Here is a 20,446-nt window from a genome sequence, read left to right on the forward strand (position 1 = left end):
GTGGAAGTTGAGGAGATAGAACAGGTCCATCAGGAGGAAGTTCCAATAGTGGAGGTTCAGACCCCCAAACCCAAAAATCCCAAGACTTCTTCCAAGAAGTCTTCCTCTGTGTCTGAGGCTGCTGAATCTTCATTAGCCAAGAGGACAAGGTTTGTAGTGAAAAGTAAATAAGTAAGAATTTCTAAAGATGAGGAATGGAGTGGAGAAGAAGAAGAAGATGAGTATGATGGTGAACAAGACAAGCTTGCCATATTTGGCAAAAGAAAGATTTTGAAGGGTAGATTGCTAAAAGACCTGGTGGAACCAAGAATGATGAGACTGGTAGATGCCTTAGCTGCTCAGGGGTAAAAGGACATGGTCCTTCATATGGATGGTAGGCTAGCCAGGAATGAGATTATTGAGTTCATGGCAAATGCAGAGGTTAAGGATGGCAAAGTTAACAGCCTGGTGAAAGGAGTTCAAGTGTACTATTTTTGCTCTTGTTCAATGTTAATCTGTCCTTGATAGTTTAAATATGTTTGCTTGATTACTGATGATTAAACAATGATTGCACTTGCAGTTGCCTCAGTGGCCATGAGTACTTATTAAAATCTAGGACTCACATTATGTAACTTTTCGATGATGCCAAAAGGGGAAAGAGATATTATGCTTTACACATTCTGAATAAGTGATGTTTATAACCTAATTAACCTGGTCCTTGATGATAAGTGAATTTTCTCATCTTTGTATTGATGGTTAAGCTGAGTTCTTACAGGATCCAAGTAAGTAAAAAGCACAGAGTTTGTCATCATCAAAAGGGGGAATTTGTTGGCCCAAGAACAGGTGAAGTTTTGAAGATTGACAAAAGAACTCAGACATGGACCAGGTCCATCTTGTGAAGCACAATCATGATCAACCTGTACATGTGAGACGCACGTGAAGGAGATAAATCTAACTGATCAAGAAGCAATATCTCCTGATCTGATCGAAAATGTTGCATATTGGATAAGGAGAGAAAGACTCCTTACATGAAGAGAACACAGTTTAGGAAGATGATAGTATTAGAGTTTGAGATCATCTTGAACTCTTCTACGATAGAAGAGTAGAATTTGAATCCCAATAAATCTCTAATTACTAACCCATTAAATATCAGTGTTGTTCTCTTTTACAGGCAATGCACATAAGCAGAAGTTAAACTTAAATTGAGAGCAAAAGAGTAAGGCGATTTTGCAAGCAATTTATGTGTGATTCGAGTGTGCAATCCTGAAGCTACTTAAACGAGATAGAAGAACCAGTTCCATGTGTCTATCTTTTATTCTAATTCAATTGTAGTGGGTGATTTTACATTGTACCTTTCAGCTTTCATAGAAGCAATTGTATTAGGTACCTAGAGTGTTCAAGTTAGAGTTAACTTGAAGTTGTCGCAACAATTGAGGCAGTGTGCCACAACAAGATTAGAGTTAATCGTTAGGTTTACAAAGAGTTTTGTAAATGCTGTTTTGGCTCAGTGATTTTAGTGGAAGTTTGGGAAAATCCTACTGAGTAGTACGTCGTGATTTTTTCACATTTTGAGCCAGGTGTTTTCTACGTAAAAATCTCTGTGTTCTTTATTTTGTTTATTTATTATTCCACAAACAGTAGTAGTTGGAACACATAGAAGAACCAAGTCCTTCTATAGTTCATTTAAGCGAAATTGGGTACCACACAAATCACCCCCTCCCCTTTTGTGTGGTATTGATGTTTAAAACATCAATACATATAGAAAGAATTACAAGAAAATACACATGACTTTACACCATAACAAAAAATGGCCCATATTTTTTGCTTTACCTAACCTAGCCCATATTGTACATATTTTGAAAATACTAGCTCTTGCAAATTCATAATCTGTGTTCTTACAACCATTACTTCTAAAAGCTATGAAGTTAAATTTGTGTTTTCACCACTATTGCTTTCACTCTCTCTTCTTCTCATATCTTTTACATATGCTAGGGCACGTTCGCCATTACTGCTTCTCCCCTATGTCACCTGGTTACAATATAAAAAAATTAAAGAGTAGAAGTCCACCATTGAAGGCCATTCAAAGCTTTCGAAAATAGATTTTTTTGAGTTTGTTAGATGTTTGGATTGTGTGTTATTTCAATTGATTGAAAATATCAAAAGGATATCAAAATTTAAATTTGAAATGATTTGGAGTAGATTTGAGCAAGATTTGAGTTCAATTTCAGAAAAGACGCAAGGAAGAAGACGAAGTCAGTTTTTTTATATAATTATGCATAATCTTGTATAATAGTTTATATGAGTGTATAAACACATCTTATACACTATTATACACCTTTATACAAGAGTCTGTAGACGAACTTTTTTCACGATTTTCAGTTGCAATTCTTGTTCAAAACCATTCCAAATCTCCATTAAATGACTTCAAATTTATATACAACCTTCTTATACTATTTCTAACAAGTCTAAATAACACCCACGCCAAATTTGTCACAAAATCAAATTCAAAATTTAAACCCACATATTTAAGCTTGTTAAAAATCTAATTTTCACCACCCAAATGGATTTGGTTGGTTCAACTAATATTTGAGTCACAGTTACTGATTCAAAAATTAACTTCAAAGCTTGAGCAATCTTTTTTTAAAATTAAATAGTAATTTTGAGAACCTATTGGAGTTGGATGTTGAATCTTAGCCTATTATTTTTGGGCTAGCTGGTTGTAAATTGGAATATAGACTATAAAATTGAAAAGTAGGGAGTCCACTTGTTCTTATGTGAAATTTTCCCATACATATAATTCAAAATTTTTGAATTCATATTTTGAGATGATAAATTGATCTTCAATATTGAGCTTCTTTTCATTTTTTACTCGAACGGAAATATGTATGAATTTAGCAATTTCTGCAATTTTGCACAATAGTGTTTTCCATTGAAAGGGAGGATGCGTGAGCAGTTTTCGATGAATCGGAATCGCCATTTTGATTACTATATTCGGAGTACATTTTCTAAGCTCGCTTTTGTGAGGATAAATATACTATTGATAATGTTCGAATAGACAATTTAGCAGTGGTTTTAAAAGTGAAAAGCGCAAAAAAGGACAGTGTGAATTGATGCGCACATTTAGGGAATCAATTCATTGCTTCAAGCACAAGGCAGGCAAAAGATGATTTCATATATTGCAATTTGTTATCATCGTGCTAGCTTGTTTTCTGATGAATCAGAACAATTATTTTAGTATTGCACTCCACGTAGTTTTGCTTAGTTGAACTTCTCATGACGAAAGTACTTGAAGTTGAACAAATATATATTGTTTTGTAGTTCATGTTTGTTTTTTTGCAGTTTTCAACCACTGTTTTGTCCTTGAATTGAATGCTGACATGATATTATATTTGATCAGTAATGAATTGCACTCAAAATAGAAACGACCATTTCAGTTTTTGTTATATGTTAAGTAATTTATTAAAAATATACCAAGGTGGTACACCAAAATACAACAACCGGTCCTTTCATCCCCAAGAACTCACACAACTCGATGAACTGAGATAACCATTTCAGTAGTATGAAACAATCTACAAACTTAAATATATGTATTCTTAAAAAAAAGCAAATAGACTTTTACTCTCACATACTTGGAGCTAAAGAAACTGAAATGGAAGTAAGACACTGGACCTTATAATCAAATATGTATCAGACATGTTGTGTTCTAGAGGTAACATTCCAAAATTGAACGGTGTTGAATGAGAGAGAGAGTGTGTTTACCTGAATGTTGTATCAGTTTTCCCACCTTGCGCACCACCAAGAGGCGGGGCAATCATTAAGTTTTTAATTTTTTCTTTCACAGATATCATCATGTTGTGGCAGTGCAAAACTTGCGGCTTCTATGTAGACATGGAAAAACATGGTTCAGGTGAAATATATATGCAACAGCTCGGGGAGTGCACTGTCGGCACTCAGGTAAGGAAAACTACACTAACTGAATGGAACATTTTTTTTATTTGATTAAAGAGGGGGAGTGGGTTGGTGGTGCTTCATTATAGTAATTTGCGAGCAGGCCTATTCACATCACTAGTTATTTCTATTATATAGAAATGAGAAGTTGGTCGAACAAGGGTATATTTGTCATTATACCCTCTCATATTATTGTTTTAATATTATTTTATCTATACTATTCTAGACTTTTCCGTCACTTTCCCGTTAAAACCTTGCATCCATCAAAAACCCCAACACCCTACACTTTTCCAGTCACTTTCATCTACTTTGCTCAGGCACTTTCATCTTCTTTACTCACCCGTAAGTTACTTTCATCTCATTTACTTTGATTTATCTGCTCAACTAGCTTGGTAAATTTTTTTCTCATCTCCTTTCCATCTCTTTTCAAAATTTCGGATTTCATGCTGAAATTTTTTGTAGGTTCCATTATTGTTCATTCAAACTTCTATCAAGAATTACTTTATCAGTTTTTCCCTTCTACTTTGAATGTTTTAATTTCAGATCTGAATGTCTTCTACTTTTTTTTCCCAAGAACTAATTTATCAATTTTTTTCATCTACTTTGGTAGTTCCAATTTCAGATCCGATTTTCTATCTACTCAGTGCAAAAATCAGTACTTACTACTTGTTAAAGGGTATCATGATTTAGGCTCTCTGTTTTACTACTTTTCTGTTGGGATTTAGGGTAGAACCTTTTTTAACCTAAAGAGGAGATGATAGTTACTATTACTATGGCTAATAAAAGCAATTGAGTAGTAAGTCATTCGTCAAGTAAGGGTTAAATGTATAGCTCTAAATAAACAATACTAAATACTGTACATTAAATTTATGTAGAGAATAGAAACATGGGTTAAAGAAATAAGAAAAAATAGTATATAGGAATGAATTAACAAGAGGAAAAAAAAAGGAGTTTCTAGGTATTACTCCATCCATTTAATTTAATTTAATGTGATATTGTTTATTTAGACCGTATCTAAAAACGATGTATTTTTTTTGATAAAAGTTTTACCTTTAAATTTTCCATTTTCCATGGTACTTTTAATACGGTAATTTTTTTTTAAAATTTCATACTCAATCATATATAGATGGTTATCGTTCATTGAAAAAGAAAAGATATTTTCTTTCTTCCAATTAACGTGATCCTATATTCTTTTTGGTATGTTAAAAAAGAAATGATCCCTTCCTAAATTTAAAAATAATTTAATGTAAACTTCTCATTTTAACTTTTCTTTGACCAAACCCAAAACAAATGCTCTGCCTTCTCTCTACTTTCTCTCTCTAGAAAATATCCGCCGTCACTGTAGCATTGCATACTAGCTACTGTTCATCGCAGCATTTTTTGCGATTTGAACTTGCTCATGCTCGTGTAAGGCAGCAATGGCTGTGTTGAACTCTCCCCAGTCCTTGGCTGTGGGAGAGCAAACACCCGGGATCAACATTCCGCTAAAAATGAATTATGCAGCAACTGTGACTAAAGAAAATGTGCGACAAATCCAACATACAGTTCTATGTCCAGTTAGATTCGAACATGGAGAACCAATCATTGAATTCACCACAGATGATGTGAAAGAGTTTGTCATAGAGGAAGGTTTACACCAAGCAGTTGTCATCAAATTCTCTTATGGAAAACCAGAACTTCACGACTTCAGAAGAATTTTTCCAAAACAGTTCGATGTGAAGGGATCGTGTAACATCGGGCAGCTGGAGTTTAGACATTTACTGGTACGATTCGAGCTTTATGAAGACTATGTAAACTTTGTTTCCAGATCTACTGGGCACATTAACTCAAATGGAGATGAGTTCTTCTTCAGAACTTTTCCTTGGACGATTGGATTCGATCCAAGAATTGAGACATCGAAGGCTGTGGTGTGGATCTCATTCCCAGATCTTCCACCAAATTATTTTGCTGAGAAATCTTTGATGTCAATTGCATCTGCAGTTGGAAAACCTCTTGCTATTGATAAGGCGATGAAAGATCGAACAAGGCCAAGCGCTGCGAGGGTTAAAGTGTTGCTGGATCTACTGGATAAGCATCCCAAAAAAGTAAAGATTTCAGTCGTCGACAAAATTTGTGGAAAATCTAATGATTTCAGTCAAAAAGTTATATATGATTACCTTCCAATGTACTGTACATGTTGTAAGCACCAAGGGCATGATGAAATTTCATGTCGCGCGATGAAAGGAAGAAATAAAAATGCAAAGGAAAATACAGAGCAAATTAGTAGAACTGATTTGGATGAGAATTGCGTTGAACAGCTTCAGGGGGATGCAAGGCAATTATTGAATGCAATAAGAGATGCCAATCAGCTAGAAGATAATGACAATGTGACTAAACTGCAGGGAGTGGTCGATCACACTTCACATACTCAGAATAAGTCTAAAGATAAAGCTACTGCTACAGGAACTTTGGCGATCTTCACAGGTCAAAAGCCTACTGGACATGTAGGAGGACAATGGAAAGAAGTGAAGGATAAGCGTGTGAAGCCTGTCAATAATGAGAATTGTGTTCAAACAAAAACAGGACATGAGACAATGGCATTGACTGCTGCAACCAAGGAGAATCAGATGATAAATGTTTTGGCATTGGTGGAAATCGAAGATGAGCAGGCAGACCATGTTCAGATTCGGAATAGCTTTGTAGTTTTAGAAATGGAAAAAACTGATGACAATGAAGGAAATAATCTGATGTTGATAGGGGAAACCTCTGATGTCAAAAATAGAACTAACATGGAACCAAATGGCAATTTGATTGCAACTGCAGATGCTATTACTCAAATTCCAAACTATGATGCTCGTACAAAACAATTGTCAAAAGATGCAAATCAGTTAAATCAAAATGCTATTGCTTTTAATCTTTCTGCTAAAGAGAATGAGCATCAAAAGCATAGAAAACAAGAGTCCACAACACAATGGGCTAATAAGATCTTTGGAAGCAAGTTAGTTACCACGAATCACTCGTGTCAGGATATCCCATCTCAAGACACATATGGATCATCAGAACAAGTGAATGAGAAGGACAGACTAGCTCTGACTAGTGGCAAGCTTTGGGAGGATCAAGCAGAGGAGGATTCTGAAGAAGGAGAAATTCCAAAAGGAATTAATGAAGAAGCTGAAGCTGATCAGGAGGTCATAGAGGAGGAAGATCAAAGTGTAAATGATAATGCAGGTGTTGTAGCAGAACATACTAGAGCTCCAAACAGAGCAAATACTCTGTTTCAAAACAGAGAAAAGGTAAAAAATATACCAGAGGAGGAAAATCATGCTGCAGAATGCAGTGAAGCCAGGAAACAAGCAGATATAACAATTACAGGCGCCTCAATGCACTTGGGCAAAAATGATAAGTTGGATGGATTAAAATGCATCACTGAAGGGGAACAAGGGATGATTAAAAAAAATTGATAATCAAAAAGAGTTTGGTGATAATAGTAGGGTGAGGATACTCAAGTATAATGATTCCAAAGGCGTAATACCAAGCTGTCCCTCTCATGAATTGGCAAGACCAGTTATGAATCAAGAAAAAGAAGATGAAGACATTCTGGGAAATGGAAGAGATTTAGATGAGGAATCAACAACTCAAAACTTCATCAATGTGGCAAGAAAAGGTGATATCTCTCCAACTTATATAGCCAAAGTTAAATCTGCTGCAAAAGGAAAAAAAGGAAAGATTAACAGAAACAATTCTGGCATGCCTACTGTTGGGATCCAAACTCGACGAGGTTATTCTAAATCAAATACTTGTTAATGGATGCAATTATTTAGAATATTAGATCTGTCAATACGCAGCGAGCCTTTGAGAGGCTCGTAAAAATGAATAGACAACATGATTTCGATTTTGTTGGTCTCATGGAACCAATGCAGGATGGTTCAAAGCTGGAATTATACAGAAGACAAATAGGTTTTTCTCAAGCATTTTCTAACATTTCAAATAAGGTGTGGGCTTTCGTTGACGAACTGTGCGACGTCACAATTCTATATGACATGGAACAGCAGCTGACATTACAAATGACTCATACAGAAACACGCATTGTCCAAAATGTTACTTTAGTCTATGCCAAGTGTGATGCAATAGAAAGAATAGAGCTTTGGGACTCATTATATGCAATGGAAACAGATATGGATGTTCCTTGGCTTGTTGGAGGTGACTTCAATGTCATATGGGATGATGAGGAGAAGTTTGGGGGACGTCCAGTGACTTTGAATGAAGTAGACGATTTCCGACATTGCATGAACACCTGTAATCTATTTGACTTTGGATTCAAGGGAAGTATATATACTTGGTGGAATGGAAGAGCGGAGGAAGATTGCATTTTCAAAAGACTTGACAGATGTATGGCTAACATTGATTTCCAACAAATGTTCCCTGGAATAGAAGTCACTCATCTGCCAAAAACTGGATCCGACCATTGCCCCATGTTGCTAAAATGTAACCTTGAATCGACTGTGATAAAGAAATCCTTCAGATTTCTCAATTTTTGGACAAAACATCCGACGTTTAAAGATGTGGTTAATGAAAATTGGAACACAGATTTTGAAGCAAATCCTTTCACTTTATTCAACCACAAAATGAAAAAAGTGAAAAAAGGACTGTCACAATGGAGCAAGTCGACATATGGAGATATTTTCAAGAAGATATCTAGTTTGGAAGAGGTAGTCAAGGTTCATGAGGCGCAATTTGAAATAAATCCAACTCGGGCAAATAGGGAAAGACTGTGTAAAGTTCAAGCACAACTTATCAAATTTCTTGCTCTTGAGGAACAAATTTGGAAACAAAAGGTAGGGATGGCTTGGTTCAAAGACGGAGATAGAAACACTAAATTCTTTCACGCTCAAGTCAACGGCAGAAGGAAGAGATTGCAGCTACGAGGGATTCAAAACAGAGATGGAATCTGGATAGATGACAATACTCAAATCGCAGAAGAAGCAGTTCATTTCTTTAAAGAACAGTTCCATGAAGAAAGATGCCCATCTGATTTTGAAATTATAGGTCATGTTCCAAAATTAGTAGGAACGGAGTAGAACATTCAGCTGATGAAGCAGCCCACAAAAGATGTGGTCCAACAGGCTACGATGGGGTTAAATGGAGAAAGCGCAGCTGGCCCGGATGGTTTCACAGGAGCTTTTTTTCATTCATGTTGGGATATCATTGGTGACGATGTCTTTAACATGGTCAAGAGTTTCTTCAATGGTATACAAATCTAGTTCTATTACCAAAGAAGAAAGATGTGCAAACATTTTTAGATCTACGTCCAATAAGCCTGAGCAATTTCATCAACAAAGTTATTTCAAGGGTCATCCACGAGAGGCTAGTTAGTCTACTTCCTACTCTTATTTCTGACGAACAAGCGGGGTTTGTAAAGGGTCGAAACATAGTTGAAAATGTGCTCCTCACTCAAGAGATAATCACTGATATTAGACTGAGATCGAAGCCCGAACCAAATGTAGTGATTAAACTAGATATGACGAAAGCCTATGATCATCTTTCTTGGTTATTCCTCACTAAAGTCCTGAGGCAAATGGGTTTCTGTGAAACATTTATTGACTTGGTTTATGGAATTGTGTCTAACAATTGGTACACCGTTCTCATCAACGGTCAGCCACATGGATTTTTCAAGTCTACTAGGGGCGTCAAGCAAGGAGACCCTCTATCACCAACCCTATTCATACTTGCAGCTGAGGCGTTTTCAAGGGCGTTAAATGATTTGCACCTTAATTTATACTTCTGTGGCTTTGGAATGCCAAAGTGGAGTCCAAAAATAAACCATCTAGCATACGCCGACGACACTATAATTTTTTCTTCTGCAGATGCTAAGTCGTTGTAGCTGCTAGTTGGGATTTTGGCAGCATATGAAAAAGCTTCTAGACAACTCATTAATAAGTCAAAATCAGCAGTCTACATGCATGATTCTTCACCTGAGGATGTTGTAAATAAGGTTCAAAGAATCACGGGTATTTGCAAGCAGGAATTCCCTTTCATATACCTTGGATGCCCAATTTTCTACACTCGAAGGAAAATGGAATACTATGATGGCTTGATCAATAAAGTCATGGACAAATTGCAAGCATGAAAAGGAAAATTATTATCGATTGGTGGTAGGGCGATTTTAATCAAACAAGTCATACAAAGCATGCCTATCCATCTCTTATCGACAATGAATCCACCTTCATTTGTCATTAACAAGCTACACAAGATATTCGCACAATTCTTCTGGAGTAGCTCTATTGGTGGCAAAAGTAGGCACTGGGCATCATGGAGTACTCTATGTCGACCTTATGAAGAAGGAGGAACAGGTTTTCGATCTCTACACGATGTTGCAAAAGCTCTTTTTTGTAAGCTCTGGTGGAACTTCAGGACAAAACCAACTTTATGGAGCTCTTTCATGTCCCAAAAATACTGCAAAAAATTAAATCCCATTGTAGTACCTTGGAAAAAAGGTTCGCATGTTTGGAGACGAATGCTGGAATGTCGGGACATTATAGAACATCAAATTAGGTGGCGTCTGAAAATGGGATCTTCGCTTTTTTGGTTTGACAACTGGACTGGATTGGGAGCATTATACTTCAACACACCTGATGGCTTTTACATTGATGAATCAGTAAACAATGTTACTGATGTTATGCATACATGAGCTTGGGATGCAGACAAGTTAACCAACATTTTGCCTGGGGAATATGCAACACACATATTGACAATATAAAACCACCAGGGGAGCAGCAATTGCTTGACGTACCTTACTGGTGCCTTGAGAATGGAGGAATTTTTTCAGTGAAATCAGCGTGGGAGTATTTAAGGCAGAGAAAGGACACGGGGGCAGCATACATAAAGATGTGGGTAAAAGGATTACCATTCAAGATATCGTTCTTTATGTGGAAAGTATGGAAAGCAAAACTACCCCTAGACGACCATATGAAGAAAATGGGATACGCAATGCCTTCTCGATGCTGGTGCTGTGTGCAACCAGGAGAAGAAACATTACAACACCTTTTCTTTACTTCGTTTGCTGCAAAAAAAGTATGGTCATACTTCCTAATGCATGCTGGAATTAAAATAGAGGGACTGTCTATGCACCAGGCAATTGTGAAGTGCTGGACACTTACAGTAATATCAAGATTGCAGCCAATTTTTCAAGCACTTCCTACCATCATTATGTGGGAGCTGTGGAAGAGAAGAAATAGTTACAAACATGGGTAAATAGTGACGATTAGACGGGTGATTTATCAGGTTTCCACAACCATTCAATCGCTTGTTAGATTGAGGAAACCTGCAGTGGCTAACATTCCTCAAAACTGGCCAGACATCCTGCAAATGATGGAACAGTATACGCCTAAATTGAAGGTTACTAAAGTCTTGTGGGAATTGCCAACACAAGGATGGATTAAAGTTAACTACGATGGGGCATCGAAGGAAATCCGGGCAGGAGCTCAATTGGATATGCACTTCGAGATGATGAAGGCAATATAAGTATGCATGTGGAAAGGTGATACATGACACAACAAACAATGAGGCAGAGGCATTGGCAATTTTGGAAGCTCTAAAATACTGTGAGGAGAAAGGATTCAACAGAATTATTTTGCAAACAGATTCGCTACTCTTGAAGAACGCTATAGAAGGATTGTGGAATGTTCCTTGGGTCATTACAGAATATCTAGAAGATATTGCAAAGGTCATGTCAACGATTGATGTGAAGCTGTCACATATATTGAGAGAAGGGAATTGCTTGGCTGACCATCTGGCAAATCAAGCACTTGACATGGGCAATGTCGAAGCACATAGTTTTCAGGAACTGGATACAAAAGGCAGGAGAATTGTCAATAACGACAAATTACAATGCCCATATCTAAGGGTGAAAGTTGCGAGACAATAAGGATGAGCAAGACAAATGAGATGGGGACAGCTGAAAGATTGCACTTTTATAATAACTCAGCTTTCTTTTTTGCAGGAACAGATTGTATGCCATACTTGTGGTTTGGAATTCAAAGGGTGATAGTTCTAAATAATGTCCATTATGTCGGAGCAAAAACGATAGTAAGCTCATACAGTTTGGCTCAGGAACATGAAGGATATCAGCTCGTGCACAAACTGGAAGTAAACATATACTGGACAAGGGCAATGGACAGGTGTGCTGCCAGAAATTCGCAGCAAATACACAATAAGACTCACAGTACAACAATCGAGTCATTGGTACAAGAAAATGGAAGACAAATCTGTGCATACACAGATAATGTTTGGGGCAGAACTGAGCAGGAATGTTTTAAACCTGTGGACCAGTCATGTCCAGAACTGTGGGAACAATGGAATGGCTCAAATCTGGGATTCGACCACTACTCAAAATTACAGGACCAATGCAGTAAATCGTGTAGAACCAATCGTACACAAAAAACATGGTACAACAATGTACAAGAGACAACACAATGCTTGTATGACAATAAAAATGGATGCTCATTTCACTCAAATGACAAATCTGGGCGGCTGCATTCATGTGAAGGAAGGAACAAAAGCAAATGTTGGGACACTCAAAGAACAGACAATATTCATGTTCGAATCCTTATGAAGGAGAACATGATAAAGCAGGGAGATATCACACGTACTGACCATACTTTGCTTCAAACAAGCTCGTCAAGCCAGATGGAGCAACAATACCAAGTATGTTGTATTCGTCGGCGGCTACTGAGATTACAAAGTATAATTTTCCAGATTATACATCATCACATTAGGCGCGTTATTAGTATACAAATTGTACTATCAATGATGAGTATTATACTTAACATTGGTAATAGGATTTATGTGCGTCTTATATTTTACTTCTTTCATCGTTCAAGATCACCGGAATTGTTGTAATAGTTGTAATTCTCTATTTTTACTTTTATATATATAAAATTAGCCCTAGCCACTTGCCTAGAGGATTGCCAAAAAAAAAAACTTTTCTTTGACCAATAATCAGCAAAACAGCAAATAATTTTAAGTAAATTTAATGTTTGTAGCATTATATGAACTAATCTTGAATTACATGGAAAGTGAATGCTCAATATGTTTGGGATCCTATGAAGACAAGAAATTGTTAAAGTTATGCCTAAATATTACCATAGATTTCATTCTGCATGCCTTGATAAGTGACTTGGTAATCGTTAAACTTGTCCCCTTTGAAGTTCTTCTATTGATTCTTCTACTAGCATTTTAAGTTGTCCGAATTGATACTCATCTACCTAAGTTATGCATGTAGATTCAAATTTCATCTCTATTATATAGGAATTGATTCAAACAATGACGATATTAAGATATAAACAATATAATAATGTCTTTTACTCTTGTAATTTGAATATTATCTATCCTTTTCTGGTTGTGGTTGCCTATTATTGATATTTTTCTTTATTTGTTTTATTTTCCTTATAGGACTCACTCTTTATTGTGATAGCTGCGTGTTCACACGCTTTAGTAACAAATCACTGTGTGGTAAGTACTGCTCTTCTACTAAATTTATTTTAACAAAAAATATTTTTCTCTTACCTTCTTCGTATTAAAGAGGAGGTGTTGACCAGAGCATCAAAAGTTTTTGATTTTGGAAATAGCATTCCCTCTGTCTATCTTAGTCGTTTGTCATTTATTTATTTTTATTATTGTTTTTGATGAGTAAAGAATTTACTCATTTTATTCATTTCAGGTCATCTCATCATACTTTAACTCTTTTCAACTAAAGGTAATTTATTATATTCAGAATCAATTATGAAATTTATATCATTATCTGAGTTGCTTTTGTTTGTGATATATGTCAGTATGATTAAACTTACATTACTTATAAGCATATCATTATAAGTAGCTAAAATTTTAGTGTTTTCCTTTTTAGCCTTAGTAATAAGAAAAATATCTTGGCAATAGATAAATTGCCTTAATGGTAAATAGAAACCATGAAAATGACCGGACTTTTGGAAAATCACATGCTGACAAAAGGGCTAGGAGACGCGAATTATATACATTGATACCATCTGATAAAAAAGAGGCCCTTTTGGTATGACGACGTGCAAACAGAGCTTAATTAAAAAGACGACGGCCTACTGAATCTTCAATTAGTATTGATGCAGCTAACGCATCAACCTCTAATGCTGGCAATGTTTCTACCAACCAAAGTTCTCTTATTATAAAAGACCCATTGCCTTTTTCAAGGAAAAGAACAGGTATGACTAAAAATCAAGCTTTATTTAAACTACATCTACTAAGAACAATAGTGATTATCTTTTTTTTGGGTTAATAATCTACTCAATACTAGAGTCTTCATATGCAGGGAATGTTTTCACAGAACCTGGTTGTTCGAGTTGTATGCAAGCAGAAAATACTTATGTTAAATTAAAAGAAGTACCGAAATGCCAATTTTGTGGAGCAAAAAAATTTGAATATGAACCGCCTGCATTCTGTTGTGGTAACGGTTCTATTCAACTAATTTCACATGAAATGCCAACAGAGTTAAGAAACCTTTATTTGGGAAATAGTGAGGAATCAAAACATTTTCGAACTTACATTAGAACATACAATAACATATTTGCGTTCACATCCCTTGGTGTAACTTATGATAAAGAGCTAGCAAAAAGAAATATGGTATCTATACATTCCGTATTCAAGGGCAAATGTATCATTTCATAAATGACTTGATACCAACTGATCAAAAAGGAAAAAACCTTCAGTTATACTTCTTTGATAGTGAAAATGAAGTGAGAAATCGAATGGCATGTTCAATAAACTGAATGAAGATATTGTAAAAAGTTTGATGAATATACTAAAAATTAATCCATACTCAATGTTTATGAAATCCTTAATAAATATTCCACAATTATCTAATTTCTACATTGCGCTTAAGAGTGATGCTGGTTTAGATCAACGACTATACAATTTACCAACTGTATCAGAAGTTGCAGGTATATGGGTCGAACAAGATATCAATAATTCTATTCCTGCATCGCATATCCGTATATATACAAAAAGTGATAGAAGTCAGTTGGTTAATTATTATTATGGTTGTTATGATCCATTACAATATCCATTATTGTTTCCTTACGGTCAAAATGGATGGCATTGTGGTATTAAGAAAATTAAGCATTCTACTGGTAAATCAACACTGCGAATATACTGTGAACATGAACAATTATCGAGTATAATGAATATGTGTTCAATTGATGGATTACTCGATGGAAGCTGAGGTTATGCAAAAAGGAAAACGAAAAAGAGACAATGTTTCTTGTCGTGAATATTATTGTTACAAACTTCAAATAAGAGATGATGAAAATATACTTTTACATGCTGGAAGATTATTTCAACAATATATTGTGGATGAATGGATAAAAGTTGAAACCCAAAGATTAGACTTTGCAACTTTCAATCAGGATTTATTCAGATTTGATGTATTAGGTGGGCTCTTAGATATTCTACGATGTGGGGAAAGAGAAGCTTCACAGGTTGGAAAACAAAAAATACTCCCACTTAGCTTTACAGGAGGCCCAAGAGATATGCGTCGAAGGTATATGGATGCTATTGCATTAGTGCAATGGTTTGGAAAACCAGATATATTTTTGACTATGACGTGTAGTCCTTCTTGGCCTGAAATAAAAGAAAACATTCTGACGATAGATGAAACACAAAATAGACCCAATTTAATTAGTCGAGAATTTCGAGCAAAACTAGAAGAGTTGAAAAAGGATATTCTCAAAACACAAATATTTGGTAAAGTCGCAACATTTATGTATACAGTGGAATTTCAAAAGCGGGGACTTCCACATGCTCATTTTCTTATAAGACTTGATGAGGAATATAAATTACTAACTCCTGAAGCATATGATCGATTTGTATGTGCTGAATTACCGGACAAAAAAAAAAATCCTACACTATATTCACTTGTTATAGATCATATGATGCACGGTCCATGTGGAGAATTAAATCCAACAAATTCTTGCATGAAAATAAAGGGTCATTATAAATTTAAGTATCCAAAGGAGTTTGCAGAACAAACAACTAAAGGAAAAAATTCATATCCAATTTATCGAAGACGAAACCCAGGAAAGAAAGTGCAAATAAGAGGACACCTTCTTGATAATTCATGGGTTGTTCCTTATAATCCATATTTACTTTGTAAGTTCAATTGTCATATGAATGTAGAAATTTGGTCTGATATTAAAGTTGTTAAGTACATTTATAAGTATATTTACAAAGGACATGATAAAATTGCATTTCATATAAATGCTAATGATACAAACATAGAGATAGATGAAATAAAGCAATACCAATCTGCTAGGGGGTGTCACCACCTGAGGCTGCATGACGTATATTTGCTTTTCCTATTAGTGAAATGTTTCCAGATGTATATCATCTTCAGCTTCATCTTGATGGACAACAACTTGTTTCCTTCAAGAATACAGACAATATTAGTAAAATTGTGAACAATCCTATGGTTAAAAAACCAATGTTAACTGAGTTTTTTTTAATGAATCAAGAAAACAAAGATGCTATGGACTTAAATTTATTATATCGAGAATTTCCAGAATACTTTGTATGGTCAACAACAGACAAAACATGGACACGTCGTCAACGAGGAAGTGCTATTGGTCGTGTGGTGACATGTCATCCAACTGAAGGGCAAAGATACTATCTTAGATTGCTTCTAATGAATATGAGAGGACCAAAATCATATAAAGATTTGCGAACTGTAAATTGAGTACAATGTAAAACATTTAGAGAAGCTGCAGAAAAAAAGGATTATTACTTTGTGATAATAATTTGGTAGAATGTATGTCTGAAGCAGTAAGTTATCAAATGCCGTCCAGTTTAAGACAATTATTTGCTATGTTATTAATATATTGTAATCCAACTAATCCAAGAGTACTATGGAAAAAATTTGAAAACTCAATGTCTGAAGATATAAAAAAAAATTCGAATATAGATACAAGAGAAATCTGTTACAAAGTGTTAAACCATATTAACAATATTCTTCATTCAATGGGTCATGATATTAATGAATTTGAACTAATTTCAGAAATAATAAAGCCATCTGCAGCAACAAAAGAAGCTAAAAATGTTGATTTCGAAAGAAACATCATTGTTAGCGAAGAAGATTTAATGTTAGAAAAAAATTAAACATTAATCAAAGAAGAGCTTACAATATGATTCTTGACAAAATATTTTCAAATAGACCAGGGGCATTCTTTATTGACGGCCCCGGTGGAACTGGTAAAAGCTTTTTATATTGTGCTTTATTAGCTACTGTGAGGCACAGAGGATTTATAGCTTTAGCAACTGCAGTTCCGGAGTTGCAGCTTCACTTCTTCCTGGAGGTCGAACTGCTCATTCCCGCTTTAAAATTCCCATTGATGTTAATGAGAATTTCATCTACAATATTAGTAAGCAAAGTTCATTAGCATCTTTGATACGAGATGCAAAACTAATTGTATGGGATGAAATTTCAATGGCAAAAAAAGAAACAGTAGAAGCATTCGATTTGCTTTTAAGAGATCTAATGGAAACTAATATAATATTTGGTGGAAAGTTAGTTGTCTTCAGTGGTGATTTTAGACAAACTCTTCCCGTAGTTCGTAGTGGAAAAAAGGAAGATTTTATTCGTGAAAGCTTATTGTGCTCTAAAATTTAGAATCAACTTGAAAAATTACAACTATCAGAGAATATGCGTGCGAAAACAGATCTTGCTTTTTGTGAATATTTAATGAAAATTGGTGATGGAAAAGAAAGACAAAATGCCTATGGAAAAATTGAAATTCCTCATTCTCTCATTATTCCTTTTACTTCTGAAAAAGAATCGTTGAATATGCTCTTCCGAGTTACTTATCCTGATTTATACAAATGTCATTCAAATACTTCTTTTATTACTTCTCGTGCTATTCTAACAACCAAAAATGATTTCGTTGATGAAAAAAATGACATGCTTCTTGCTCAATTTCCAACCACCAAAAAATTTTACATTGCTACTGATGAGACAATTGATCCAAAAGATCAGTGTGAGTATGAAAATTTTTTGCACACTTTAAATCCTGCTGGTTTGCCTCCTTACAAATTAGCTTTGAAGAAAAATTGCCCGATTATGTTATTAAGAAATTTGAGTCCCAGTGAAGGTTTATGCAATAGAACATGATTAATATGTAATGATTTTAAAACTCATGTCATTAGTGCAACAATATCTAGCGGAAATTTTAAAAATAGACATGTATTTATTCCGCGAATACCACTCATGACATCAGAAGATGAAAAATTACCTCTCCCTTTTAAAAGAACATGATTTCCAGTTCGATTATGTTTCACCATGACAATAAACAAAGCTCAAGGTCAAATATTAGATTTTGTGGGTATCTATTTGCGGGAACCTGTTTTTTCTCATGGTCAATTGTATGTTGCTTTATCAAGATCCAAAAGTTCTAATTGTGTGAAAGTATTAATTAGACCACCTATAGCTGACGGTGGTGATGATCACTCTACATATAATATAGTCTATGATGAAATTATTAAAAAAGCCTTTTCCTGACCATATGCTATAATTTCTTATGGTAAATCTAATTATAACTTGATTTTTTTCTATATTCTTTCATTTATATTAAACTATGTCTATTTTTATTGTTAATGTATATTGTTATACTAATATCAATATGTTGTAATTGCAGGGTTAATTCCACTATGGGTGAAAGGTTAACTATCAACATGATCACTCCCAATACAGAAGAATGGACATGTAAGATCCAAGTAATTGATAAAAGTCGTCCCAAAGACAACAAAGAGAAAACCAAAAAATATCAACTCATGACTTTACAGGATGAAGAGGTATTCTTTTTTAAATTCACAAATTTGCCAACAATAATTGAATTAATCCATTTTTTCCTCATATACTAGAGATTGCTCATATTAAAATTTTATATATTTTGCTGGTATAATTTTTCCCAATTTATTTGAATATGATTAAAATCTAATTGTATCTTATTTTCTTACAGGAAAATCAAGTTCAGACCATCATGTTCAATGCTGATATAACGCATTTTGAAGATCTATTTGATCCTTTCCACACTTACTTGGTGTCAGTTGCACAAGTGAAGGAGTCATCTTATTTATATGCAAATTCACTAGGACAATTGATAGAAGCACCATTGTTGAGCCAATTGAAAAGGTCACTCCTCCTGAGGATCCATTACCTCCGCCAACGTGGCTAACTATCACAGCCTTTGACACTTTCGAGTATCAACCTAAAGAATCTGAATTTGATATTTAAAGATTTAATTATCTATATTTGTGCATATACAATCCATTTGTTATACCTTCTCAAAAATCTTTTTAATATTACGACACAATGATTTTCATAATATATTAACTTCTTGTTTTTTTTTTGGTTTAATGCAAGATGTCCTTGCTATTGTGATTAAATGCGGCCCTTCAACATATGCTGCAAATGGAAGAAAAATTCAAGAATTTATCATTATGGATAAGCAGTAAGGATATACCTCCTCCTATTCTTTTCCTCTGTTTCTTTTGTTGTTCCTTATCTTCCTTCACCTCTTCCTCCTCCTCTTCCTCTTCAACCACCTCTCTTTTTTCGGCTGTAGCTACTAGTTTTCTCTTTTTGTGGCAAAAAAAGATTGCATGTGATTCAACTATGATGTTGTTTTTGCAACATTTTAGTTTGAGATTATATTTCCATATTGTAGTATTGCTGAGTGGTAAGAGGGTGAAGCACTCGTACTCTTGATATATGGTTCTTGTTAAATCAAGCACACATAAAAACGAAAGCTTCAGGCTAAAACTCAGGATAGTGGTTTTATTAGAATTCTTGAAAATGCAATGTGTGAAAAAGAACATCTTAGCCATTAGGTTGTGACTTCGTGCATTACCGTAACCAAATTAAAGGTGTAACTTCCATCTTATATTTTCGTAGTGCCAAAATTTTTCTTAGGGAAACATGGCTTTCTTTTATTGAAATATGTGGACATCCTTTTTTTGTCTAAGCTAGATATTTGTTATTGTTCACAATTTTATATTAACCTCCTAAGCTTAAAGTATATGTGACGTAACTTGGATGCTTGATTTTTGTGATTGCAAAGTAAAATATTTCGTTATTTGTTTCCCTTAGCACTTGACTTCTTTTGTTTTTGTAACTTAAATATTTGGGAGAATTTATTTATACGGCAGATATTTTACTTTTTCAGTTTTTTGTTTCTTCTGAATTTACATTACCTTGTAAATAAAGAATGTCTTACATTTGAGGTTTATTTTACCGTCCAAGTTCACATTTAGCTATTACTTTTTGTTACGTTTACTTGACTTCCTTTCTACAAGAGTATGTTGATTGAAACTAATGACCAATTATATCAGAATATAAATATAAATCATCAATATTATGAATTGTTGTCATCTCTTGCTCATTTCATATTTCTTCTATATGCTTTAAGTTTTGGGTTTGTGAATCATTTTACAATTTCCCATGGGAAAGTCTGATAGCAAATATTGTATT

The 20,446-nt window shown here is 34.7% G+C and overlaps 1 long non-coding RNA gene across 1 annotated transcript; it reads left to right on the forward strand.

Annotated features, from left to right (window-relative positions):
• The first annotated feature begins 4,194 nt into the window (after positions 1 to 4,194).
• LOC104233235 (uncharacterized) lies at positions 4,195 to 19,228 on the forward strand. The gene is made up of 5 exons (XR_712557.2): positions 4,195 to 4,269; positions 13,357 to 13,416; positions 13,625 to 13,660; positions 18,612 to 18,768; positions 18,936 to 19,228. It is a non-coding gene; the product is annotated as an uncharacterized lncRNA (long non-coding RNA).
• The last annotated feature ends 1,218 nt before the right edge of the window (positions 19,229 to 20,446 follow it).

The sequence above is a fragment of the Nicotiana sylvestris genome, chromosome 11 (assembly GCF_000393655.2).
Source record: "Nicotiana sylvestris chromosome 11, ASM39365v2, whole genome shotgun sequence".
NCBI classification, from domain to species: Eukaryota; Viridiplantae; Streptophyta; class Magnoliopsida; order Solanales; family Solanaceae; genus Nicotiana; species Nicotiana sylvestris.